At 29.7% G+C, this 13,326-nt stretch overlaps 1 long non-coding RNA gene and 1 other non-coding gene across 2 annotated transcripts; one reads left to right on the top strand and one right to left on the bottom strand.

Moving 5' to 3' along the window:
• The first annotated feature begins 4,472 nt into the window (after positions 1 to 4,472).
• TRNAN-GUU (transfer RNA asparagine (anticodon GUU)) lies at positions 4,473 to 4,546 on the top strand. The gene has a single exon. It is a non-coding gene; the product is annotated as a tRNA-Asn (tRNA).
• A 1,139-nt stretch (positions 4,547 to 5,685) lies between these two features.
• Positions 5,686 to 7,936, bottom strand: LOC128282581 (uncharacterized). Its single transcript, XR_008272906.1, has 3 exons — positions 7,781 to 7,936; positions 6,823 to 6,864; positions 5,686 to 5,927 (listed from the first exon to the last, which is right to left on the bottom strand). It is a non-coding gene; the product is annotated as an uncharacterized LOC128282581 (long non-coding RNA).
• Between the last annotated feature and the right edge of the window lie 5,390 nt (positions 7,937 to 13,326).

Genomic DNA, 13,326 nt, shown 5'->3' on the forward strand with positions numbered 1-13,326 from the left:
AGCTAAGTAGCATGTAGTGTTCTATTGTAAATTGAGATAAGTTAATGGTTTAATGCCTATGAACTTACTAAGCATTGTATATGCTTACCTCGTTTGTTTTCCTTTTCCTTGTAGACTGCCAACTTGTGGAACAAGTCAAGCGGATCATTCAAAGCTCACACTATCCTGATATTGGTTCAGTAGTCTTTTGACCGTATTAAGGCTCGATTATGTATGTTTTGGTTTACTTGTATAGTGATATGGTTTAAAATCCTTGTTGGTATGATTATGGAAAATAATATGCTTAGTTGAAAACATATGCATTTAGTAAATGGATTGAATTGTGCATTTGGTATTTGAAATGACATTTTGAGTATGCAATTACATAAGTAATATGATGTCATGATATGGATAAAAGACTTGGTCAACGAGGTTGAGTTTATTTAAGTTAATTTGATATGTTTTGATGCCAAATTGTGGAAATGTTGGATTAGTTGGTTTGAAAGGGAGATATATGATATTTTGGCATGTTTATAGAGTTTATAAATGTATATGGGCTTTATGTAGATAAGTATTATCTTGGATGTCAATGGTTATGGTATGCATATACTACTTGTTTTGATGGCTATATGTTTATAAACCTTATTATGTGTTCATGCTCATTTCAGTTGTAATGTTGTGGAACTATATTGTCGTTAGCATTTAAAGTGATATATGTCTTGTAATTGAAAAGTGTGTGTTTGTGAATGAGGATGTCAATACTTTGAGTGCCTAGATGAATGGGTTGATGTTCATGTGACTATTGAGGAATGAATAAGTATTGAGGTTGTGTGTGATTACTTAAGTAAAGAAATGGATGCATGTTTGAATACCATTTGATGTATATTAGTAAACTGATTGAACATGGTTTAACTGAGGTCATTTGTGGTATTTCAAATGATTTAATATAGGTTGATTGAGTGCCTTTATGCACCATTGTATTGATCCATAAATATGGGGCATGATTTCCAAACTTGTCGTTTTTGGCCATTTGGGTAAAAATATCGATATCATGCACTAAGGTATTGGTATTTTACCAAATGAACAATTTTTTTAAAAAAATGGACAAAATGCCAAATTGGTTTCGATACCCATAAAAGTATCGATACTTATTTGTTAAGGAATGATACTTTTTGAAAGCATCGATAAAATGGTTTTGTTTCAAATTTCCAAATTTGAAAAAATGTCAAACGGTATCGATACCGTATTTAATATCGATACTTCTTAATGGGAGTATAAACCTAGTTCCAAAGTTTTAAAAATTTTCAGATTGGTCCTTAATCATGCTTGAATCTATTAAATTATGGTTGTATGCTCGAATTAGTCTTTGTTTGGTTCATAACTTCTATTATGCATGTATTTAGAATAACTTGATAATTTAAATTGAATTCAATTTATGATTTGCATATGAATATTCCGGTAACTATAGTAGCATCCTGAAACTCATGTCCGACAATTAGACCAGGCGAGGGTGTTACAAGAACTCACAATTACTGAACTTAGCAAAATGTTGCCTACACATCAGAGTTTGTATTAATAATTCTTTATTCTATAATTTTTTTTACATTTTTATTTACTTTATATTTTTTAAACTACTTTTGATACTCATTTAGTAAAAAATTATTATTAATTGTTTTTTTTTAATAATTTTCTTATACAAATACTTAAGTAAATAGAAATCATGGTGAAACTAAAATTGGAATTGCTTTTCCAACAAGGAAAAGGAACGAGTCACCACCGACTCTAATAATATTATATAAACTCAGTAGTACCCTCGCTTTAAATCCATATTTCATTACACTAATATCATTGGTTATAATTTTCTTCGTTCAATTTCAAGTCATTGATTGTCTTTGAGAAATACTTAGATCACAAGAAACCATGTCATATCATCAAAGAAAATTACTATAGATAGAAGTTTATTCATCCCAAACCGAAAGATATCGGTAATTCATGGAAACCATTGGCTACATGGGAGAAAAATTTCTACATGAAAGTGGGTGCAAAGTCATGGGAAATATTTGTTGAAAAATAATTTATTTTAAATTGATAAAGTATTCAAGTGGGATGATTCGATTGGTTTAAAAGCTTTTCAAGAGGCCAAACAAAGATTTGGGAAAATTATCATGGTTTGTCTTGCAAAAACTAGTTGCCAAGTAATGCAATAGATATGTATATCGATGATATTGATTGAAATGCCAAAATCGACCCAAAATTTTTTTCGGAAATAAAATTTATTTTCGATGATAAAGAGCAGGAGGAGAAAGATGAAGTTAAAAAGATGGATTCGTTTTCGATCCCATTAGAGCAAATTTCAGCCACTGGATGGGATGAATATAAGAAACCTATATCACGATTACCTTTTATAGGTGAAAAAAATTATTAAATATGAAATAAAATAATTTTATTTGATAAAAAAAAAAGTGTGGATTCAAACAAATTTGAGATGCCTTAAGTCTGAATGCAAACCCAAGTAAATACAAACACCTATATCTAAGAAAAAAAAAGGAAAAAAAAAAAAGAAAAGAAAAGAGAAGACATTAACGTAGTATACTAGTTTTTTTTTATGTAAAGTTGATTTACATGTTGAATTATTTTTATTTAATTAGTTATATATATTTAAAAATACATGATTAATTATTTTTAATTCTTGTAATATAAAATAATTATGATATATAATAAGATGTTGCTTATATATAGATTTCAATTGTTAAAATTACAATAAAATGTAATTCGAAATTTTTATTTAGTTATAGTATAATAGTAAAATATTTTATTATTTCAAGAAAAACAATTTAAAATAATAAGATATTGCTTATCATATAAATTTAAATATTTTAAATTACAATGAAAGTGTAATTCAATGTTTATTCGATTTTACTTATGCAAACTTTTCTATTAATTTTTTAGTTCGACATAACAGCATAAACAATAGTTTAAATCACAATGAATGTATATTTCAACATTAATTTAAAATATAATCAATATTGTCGATTGAGTCTTTATTCGATTAGCATCGGTATTGTTATCAGTATAGGAGGACGTGAGTTCGAGTATGTTGAAACGCATTATCCTCCTATTTAAGGAGTGAGGAGAGACTATGGGTAGTTCTAAGCGATGTATCAAAAAAAAAAGATATGATAAAAACCTATATAATTAGATTAATGTTCAAAAAATATAATTTAATATTTATCAAATTTTATCTATTCAAATGTTTAGTTTTAATGTAATAATAAAAACATTTTCCATATTTAAGGAAGAAACAATATAAAATAATAAAAATTTTCTTATTTAGATTTTTTTTGTTGAATTCTAAAAGAGGAAAATCCTTAACATAACGCGACTAGCACAACTTGAACTAAAATCACACTTGGGACAAAGTTGAACAACCTAACTATCGTGCCAACACACGATTTCATATATTTGAATAATTTAAATTACAATAAAATGCAATTCAAGATGAATATAAAAGTATAATTCAACATTATGATTTTAATGTATTAATAGTTATCAAATTAAATATTAAATTTAAATTTAATGTAAAAATATTAGTTTTAATTTTTGAAATCCACTTAAAAAATTTTAACATTTCATATTTAAAATATATTTTTAAACAGAATAAAAATTAAATTAAATTAAATATTTAAAATATATTTTAATATAGAATAAAAATTTAATTAAAGACAAATAAAGATAATTAAAATTAAATTATATGTAAACAAACTGAAATTCAACTTTCTAAAAAATTAAAATGAAATCTAATAAACATATTTAAATGTTCTCAATCTTGATCTTCTTCTTCAATCTATCCTCCTCGTCATCATCCTCTTTCTTGATCTTCTTCTTCAATCTATCATCCTCGTCGCCATCTTCAATTAAAATTGGTTCTTGCATTTTAGCACAACATCATGAATCATCAAAGCTTGAATTTTAGTTCCATGATAATTAAAAATTAAAATAGTAAAAAGTGAATAAAAATAAAATATAAATATCACAAAACAACCTCATGTTCGATTAAATTGGTTTTCCATCACATTCTAGTACCTTGTTAATGTTAACAAGTGAACCTAATAAATAATACCAATAATGATTTTGTTTTCCTAGCTTATTTTAAATTCCACTTGAAAGTGTTAGAATGTTTATAAAGCTCAATTTACTTTTAATTGGCATATAATTGTAACACTAGCTAAATGACAATTAATCTAAAATGATAATTGCAAATTAAATATTAAGATAAAATTAATATATATAAAATAATTTAGTAATATAATATAAAAAATTCAAAAAAATTGGTAGCAAACATATACTAATTATTGCAATAATATTGTTTACTATATATACAACTACTATTGTTATTAAATAATTTAAGGCGTTGTTGAATTAAAGTGGGGTGCACAGAATTATAAACCAAGAAGAGCTAATATATATGATACGCTATGAAAGCCAAGCAGGCTGCTGGAATAGCTCATTTGGTTAGAGCGTGTGGCTGTTAACCACAAGGTCGGAGGTTCAAGCCCTCCTTCTAGCGCTTGTCACATATTTTTATGGTTTAATTTGAAGCCCAACTCTACCCAGTATCAAAACTGACCTGACTCAATACTAAAGGAAAACAAAACATTAACAATATTTTACCAATAAAATACATACATAGGAATTTACGAAATTTAACAAATTTATTATTTTTCCAAAATTAGTAACATAATCAATTACCACCCATGCTACTGTGGATCTGTTCTTATTTTAATATTTTATATTTTAAAAAAATTACAAATTTATTTTAAAAGTTATTTTTATTTAAAAATAATCTATAGTTCTAATTGAGTTGTTGTCATGAAAAAAAAAGTTAATTGGCACCCCACTATAGGTAAGTCTTTTTTTGGGGAGGGGGGGATTAAAGTTCTTCAGACAACTAATAGTTTGTTTTTAACCCAATACAAGTATATACTTAATTTTTTAATAGAAACAAAAATGCAAGATAGTAAATGTGTGCTTTCTTCAATTGCCTCACTGCAACAACTAAAGTTTTTTCAGTTTATGTTCTCTCCTATAGAAACTCACTAGAAAGCAATCAAACGAATCTTCTTATACTTGAAAAATACTATAAATTATGGCCTATGAATCATTGCCAATTTTAAAACATTCATAGCATATATGCAGATGGGGATTAGGCTAGGGGCCCAACAAATCATGCTTCCGCCATTGGATATATTCTCTTCTTTGGGCACACTCCTATTAGTTGATTGTCGAAAAAATAACCAACTATAGCCAGGTCCTCGACTCGACTTGTAGCACCCCAAACTCGGCCCAGAAGTTATGGCCGGATCCGGCATGCCACATCAAAAACGTTAAAAAGAAAAATTTCCATTCTAAGTCCAGAAAATCGTACTTGATGTTCAAAAGATTAATTCATTAAGGGTTAAAGTGAATGGAAGCTGTGCACCAGGTAGGAAACCGGAAAAGAGGTAGTGAGTCCATCGGACTGTTTAAGTACCAAGCTCCCTTCGGATCCAATCCTAGACATGCATACTGCCATTGCCACACCTTAACGTCATGGATATTTCTAGGAAACCGATTTGATTAAGTCATTTTTAGGAAAAGTGATTAATTTTGGAAAATACTTTCATTGCGGAAGCTTTGCTTGTTGTCATGTTATTTTGAAATCAACTGTTGTTTTTGAAAACGCGCCCTAAAGCTATCCAATTTCAACAGTTAAAATAAGTATTACCTATCTTAGTAATACATATTAAAAACCATCAAAAATAAATAAGCGGCCTTATTACATTTAAAAACCCAAAACTTCAAACGTAAATAAAAGGATGTCCAGTTCACAAGAAGAAAATCAAACTTTCAGAACGGGTGGCCACTCCGAATTCCCTCACAGCTCCAAGCCCACTATGGTTGGGGATTACCTGCGTGGATGAAAATAAAAGGGATGAGTTTGGGGAAACTCAGTGTGTAAAATAACCCAACCATAGTCTAAATCAGCTCAACCCACGTAAATGAATAAGTTGGCCTTAGCCCGAATGTAATTGAGAATAAAGCCCATAGGCCCATAATGTAACGTAAGATATTACATGTTTATGCGAAACCCAACCATATCCAACCGTATACACCCCGTACCAACCTTACACCGTGGGGAGACAACTCGACCCACCCAACCGCTACACACCACGAATTTGCAGCATGGCTGCAGAGCGAATAATGTGACAGAGTCACCAGATCTGATAATCGTGGCGAGCCACCGAACAGATATATGTGGCGAGCCACCAGATCGAATATTTGTGGCGAGCCACCAGATCGAATATTTGTGGCATAGCCACCAGAACGCTTCCTCCATAATATAACCCATGTCCCCATGCAACAGATATATAATCATGGCATACATCATACAGAATCAGATCGCTATACTTTTCAGTCAAAATTAACCCTACGGGTATAACGATAATTTTGCACCTAGGGGTATAACAGTAATTTTCCATACATAGGGGTATTATAGTAATTTAGCTACTTTCAGGGTTTTCATGCATATTCTAACTATTTACGTACTATCAGAACACTTACCGCGCATACTTACCGAATTGGGCCCGTTGGCCCATGAACCCGATCTTTGGCCTATTAAGCCCAAATTATCAAAATGTACGAAATCGCGCGTACTGCAGTTTATTACTTTAGATTACCAAATATACAAACCCAACTATTTTACGAGCATTCACACACTCGCAAATTCCCAAAATACCGACTTTTCAGCATTTCGGCTTTTCGGCTTTTGCCAATCTAGTCAATTAGAGGGTGTCAGTTACACACCTGTTTGCGACGATATGCTGACGAGATCCACACACGAACCGCCTACAATTGGATTACTAACACGTTAATCTAACTATTCAAATACAAACTACGTATTAACCCCTTACAATATTCGGCCAACCACACCTACAGATCATAGTAAGCTTATAAGAAATCAATAAGCAACTCATTAACAAATTTTTGTCAATGTTTACTACATAATCATAATTGTACTGCAAGCTGTCTTCCTGAGCAACAGTCACTAAATTATTTATAATTGGAGCTACGAAAATCCAAATCAAGTGCCGTTAATTTTCCCTGAAAATACACTCATATATCTTTTATCCATAAAATTTTCAGAATTTTTGGTATGGCCAATCAATACCAGATTTTTCTTAAAGTTTCTCATGTTTCACTGTTTGACTAATCTGACCACTCTTCATTACGAATCAAATTTCTCATTGTACAGAATTCAAAATATGTTCTCGTTTATCCCATTTGAAACTAGACTCATTAAGCTTTAATTACATAATTTATGCAGCTTCAAACTCATCTCCCACAATTTATGGTGATTTTCCAAAGTCACGTTACTGCTGCTGTCCCAAGCAGATTTTTTACCAAATCACTCTTTCACACCTAACTTGCATGCTTGTTATTTAAACATGTATATCACCAATCAATTATCACATATCTATGATTTTACTTAAGTATAATCTCCATTTCATCATTTTAAAGCACAACATGTTAGCCGATTTTTCCCTTTAGCATCTAAGGCACATGCATGCTCATTTGTTTGGCTCAACTTCACCTATCTTCCATTTTTCATCAAAAGAACATGAAACAACAACCATTTCCTTCATTTTAATTCATGACTAAATGCTCACAACACAACTAAAAATCAAAATATACTTCAAGAGTTAAGGTAGAATCAAGAAGAACTCATGAACCTCAAAATAGAAGCAAGGTACCAAGAACTTACCTTCAATTTTCCTCCTCCTAATGACCGAATACTCAAGAGCTTTCTCCTCTCCTTTCTCTTCTCTAACTTTCAGCTATGATGAACAAAGATGGACAAAGATGGACAAAACTTTGTTCTTTTCACCCCTTTTTCTTTTAATAAAACTTCATATTTCATCCATTTAATTCTTTAATACAAAAGACATGAAATTCTTATCATGAAACATTTACCTAACCCATTATCATGAAACATTTACCTAACCCATTATCATGGAACATTTACCTAACCTATTATCATGGAACATTTACCTAACCTATTATCATGGAACATTTACCTAACCTATTATCAATTTGTATCAATTTGTACCATAAATTATGGATATCAAGTGTACATTTTGTCTACAACAACATGATGGCTGGCCACTTCATGTAAAATGGGAGGTTTGTCATGCAAATCCTCCTATTTTGCACTCCTATTTATTTGACCACTTCAATTTAGCCTATAGCATTTTCAAACATTTTCACATAGGTTCTATTTCATAATTTCACCCCCTTTTTGTTATGGAACAAAAATTAACTAAAATTGCCGGGTTCTATCTTAAGCTTGGGCTTTCTAGAGGCCCACTAACATAATTAAACCTATGCCAACATTCATAGGATTCCCGAAAATTGGGGCGTTACACGACTGAAGTTGAATATAGGGTTGTTGCTACTAAAACATTTTGAGTGTTTAATCTTTTACAAGAACTTCAAGTCCCTCTTTCTTGTACTCTTCAATTTTTTTCTGATAATCTTGGGGCCACATATTGTTGTCAACAGCTTGTTATGCATAGAAATATGAAGCACCTCGTAATCAATCTTCACTTTAGCCAAGATCGCATTGATTGGAAAACTTTCAATGTCAATCAACCTTACCCAAATTTGCCTTTGTTCATTAACTTTCCAATTTAGGTGTTGTTCCACAACCCCTAAACTTAGGGAGGCATATTAATGATAGAGTTTGACCAAGTCTTCCTTTGTTCTTTTATCTCTTTTTAAAATTTGGATTTATTTTTTTAAAATATTGTTGTCAACAGTTGGTTATGCATACAAATATGAAGCACCTTGTAATCAATCTTCACTTTATCCAAGATCATGTTGACAGGAAAACTTTCAATGTCAATCAACCTTACCTAAACTTGCCTTTGTTCATCAACTTTCCAGGTTAGGTGTTGTTCCACAACCCTCAAACTTAGGGCATATTAATGATAGAACTTAACCAAGTCTTCCTTTATTTGTTTTTATCTCTTTTTGAAATGATAAAATGATAAAAATTCAGATTCTTTTCAATAATTTTAGAAAATTATTAAAAAATAAAAGTAAATAAAAGTTCAAAATATATAAAGTGAGAGAAAATGAGGGAAAGTTGTTTTTAAACCCTCTAAATTTTCTCTCTACATTATTTGTATGGAAATAACCAATACCCATACTTTGAAAAACATTAAGCAAAATTATTGCTCCTTTGTTTTTTACCTTTTATGTTTCTTAACATGGCTTTTTTCTTAAAAGAAAAAAAAAAGAATATAATTTGTTTTTGCAATTTGGATTTTGAAACAAAATAAATGAATTAAAAATTTGAATTGATTTTAAAAAATAAAATTTTGATGTATATTTTGTGTTTTTTTTTTAAATGGCATTAGAGTCGATTTCACAAACCCCTATGATATTAGTTTTGGATGCTCTTCAGAGGTATAGAACTTGACTTAAAGATATTACTAATTTGGTTTTAAGAAATATTGAGGAAGCGTTTAATGATTTAACCTCTTTTTTTTTGTTCTGTTTTTAGTTTGTTATTAAATTCTATGGAATGATAATTTTTTTTATACATATTAGTTCTTCAACAACATTGTTTGGTGTCTCTGTTATCCATGGTTAAAACCATACACGCAAAATAAATTACAATCACGTTCAAAACATTGTATATACTTAAGTTTCTTCTTAACCCACCGTTGTCATCAATGACATAATATTCAAGGTTTTCTTTATTTTTATTTATAATTGAGTTGATGATTTCTTATTTGATTTTAATATTCTTATTTTCTTAGATAAATATTGAAATATATTTGGAATTTTCAAGATTTTATTTTTCTATAATTTTGATATAGAAATTTCTATTTTATATATTTTTGGGTTTTTTTATATATTTTACATTGAACTGGCTCAAATTGAAAGAAAAATAAAATTTGAGGACTAAAATTTTTACTATACCAACTAAAAATGCCACTTAACAACCCAGTGACAAAAAAAATTAGAAAAATTTAGTGATCAAATTCTAATTTTTTAGTGAAGTGGCCAAAATGAAAACTCATACATAATTTAGTGACCGATAGTATAATTTACTCTAATTTTAACTACTTAATTGTGATTATTATAAGAAATGTTATAAATTTTTTTATAATTAAGTTGACTTCATAAATTAAATAATATCTACCCACTTACTAAATTAACTAAAAATCCAAGTAAATCATATGCCACATTTAAATATCATAAATATATTTATTACTTTTTAATCATTATATATATTTAAAAGCTACCAACATTTCTCACTTTTCTTGAAAAATTACCCATGTATTATGTTTCAGGTTTTATATAATTTTAGTTTAGGCAGTTGAATTTAACATTAGTTTTTATATAAACCATAAACCATTAATTTCATCAAATTATATTATTTATTTTTAATAAACTAAGTCCTTATGCTAACTTTATTAATGTGACAAGCGCATTTGTCAATTTCAATGGCGTCACAAGAAATTGATAATGCTCATATCGGGTCCTAAAAGCACTTTCTTAGAACATCACACCCTCACATTTAATTGGTAATATTCAAACCTCAAATTAATCTTGAAAAATATTGCATCAGCTCTCAACTGAGCAAACAAGTCATCTATTCAAGGCAATAAATACTTATTATTGATACTTATTCTGTTTTATGTTTAATATATTTCAATTTTTATTATTCAATTACATTATATTTTAAACCCCTTCTTTTATTTTTCGTAGATTCACAAAAGTTGTGGGCATGAAATTGCCTACAAAATGCTTTGGTTGTAACCAATCATGAAATGAGTTAGACTGATTTCTGTGGTATCAACCCTACTTTCCTAATACGAATTTTAAACTTGTTTTAGGCGTAAGATATTTTATTTTTGGTGAATTTGATACCTACCAAATTTTGACGTCATTGTGGAGGATTAGCATTGATTTATTTGTACTTTCTTCTATGACAAGGTATGAACGTATAGTAGATACGGATTGTCAATTTTAAAACATTCTCACCATATATGCAGATGTGGATTAGGCTAGGGACCCAACAGATCATGCTTCCACCATTGGATATATTCTCTTCTTTGGGCACACTCCTATTAGTTGATCGTCGAAAAAACATCCAACTATAGCTAGATCCTCTACTAAAGTTGAATATACAGTTGTTGCTATCACTGCTACTAAAACACTTTGGGTGTTTTATCTTTTGCAAGAACTTCATGTCCCTCTTTCTCGTACTACTCAATTTTTTCTAATAATCTTGGGGCAACATCTTGTTATGCATAGAAATATGAAGCACCTCGTAATCGATCTTCACTTTATCCAAGATCACATTGACTACAAAACTTTCTATGTCAATCAACCCTACCCAAACTTGCCTTTGTTCATCAACTTAATGGGGCATATTAATGATAGAGCTTGACCAAGTCTTCCTTTGTTTGTTTTTATTTTTTTTTAAAATTTTAATTTATTTTTTAATTTTATTATCTTTTGTTATTATTTGAATAACTAATCTTATCTTAGTTAGTTTTCTACTTGCATAAATAGGGCATATTACTAATGAATTTTTTATTCCTTCTTCTCATCATTTACAAAACCTTATAATTCCAACCATTCGTAAGTAATTACGAATGAAAACAAGGTTAAAAATCATTTTCAAATATCATTTCAGGCTCAATTACGTAACCTACAACCCAAGTATCAATGCAGAGGTTGTAGGTATCGATACCTTGGCTAAATTTCAAAAAAATAAGCTTTGATGGTTTGAAGTATTGATACTCCAATGGCTTGTATTGATACTTGAGCACACGTATCAGTCCTGGGGGAGCCGTGTATTGATGATTGACATCGAGTACCAATACTCGGGGTTAGGTACTGGTACTTGCCTCTCACTTTTCTGAAAGTTTCGCTATTAACTTTGAAAGTTTTAATACTTTGAGTCTAGGTATTAAAACCCAACCTAAGAGGAATTGATTCCTAGGCTTGAGGTTCCCATACCTATGCTTGGAAATGCAATTTTCAATTGTTAACACATTTCAACACCTTTAGTTACCTATACCAAACGTACATGACATGCTATAATACTTAAACCATCAAATTTAACACATTAAAACAATAAAAAAGCACCTTTACAAAATACCAAGAAACAACTGTTATGCAAAATGGCTCATTGAGTAAAATTTGAATCAAAATAGCTCTAACTGTAACAACCTAATTTTGGGCAGTGTAAGAAAATGTGGTTTCGAAAGCTTATTTTTGTAAACCGAGTTCGTAAGAATAAAATAGAGAAATGTACAAAGTTGGTATGAAAATATATTGAAGATCGGTTAAGTAATTTAACCGAGAAAATCATTCATTAAAGCTTAAGGACTAAATAGTAAAAGCCTAATCGCTATTGAGTTTTAAATTAGAAAATGCTTAGGGATCTAGATAATAATTATCCAGAAGAATAAAATAGTTATTTAACCAATTTTAAATATGAGTTTGTGGATGTTGATGGTAATCCACTTACTTATGATTAGTAATTTTAATTTGTTAAGTAAATAAGATTAATAAATAATAAATTAATTGAATTAAAGTTAATGACACCTTAATTAAGTATATATAAAAAATTGTTAGTGGAAAAAGATGAAAGAATCATCTTTTCCACAAGCATTGCCATCCATGGTTGAAAAAAAGACAAAGTTTTTCACTTTTGAATTTGGTCCAAATTATCAAGCTAAAAAAAACATTGAACCATCTCGAGAGAAGGGAAAGACGAGAATCGTAAACAAGTGATGAAAGAATTCAATTTTCATAGATTTTGAGGTTCCGTGAAATGAAGTGACATCCAAGTTGCAACTCTCGACACAACAATGTTTGTATAGTTCTTTACGTTTTAAATATATGGCATGTATCTAAGGATTGAGTCGATTTTGTAACGTAATGGTCATTTAAAATCCTGAATTGGTAAGGCTAATTTGGGTCTATTGTACATAAATTGTTAAATGCATAAATGGGATTTGTTTAAGTAGCTGAAATGGTTAAAATGTGCAAATGGTAACCTTTTTTGAATTGGTTTTTAAGTTTGAATTGTCAATTAGATGATTTTGGATATTAATGTTGTTTCAATGGTAGTATATGAAGTGTTTGAAGTATGTATTATGCTTAAATGGTTTAAATATACAATTGGTTATTTTGTTATGCTGATACGAAGTAGTACCACAAGGATACTTTGGAAATAGTAGGTGGCGTCGCGACAACATTCACTAGTTTTTGGGGATCACG

The sequence above is a fragment of the Gossypium arboreum genome, chromosome 10 (genome assembly GCF_025698485.1).
Source record: "Gossypium arboreum isolate Shixiya-1 chromosome 10, ASM2569848v2, whole genome shotgun sequence".
NCBI classification, from domain to species: domain Eukaryota; kingdom Viridiplantae; phylum Streptophyta; class Magnoliopsida; order Malvales; family Malvaceae; genus Gossypium; species Gossypium arboreum.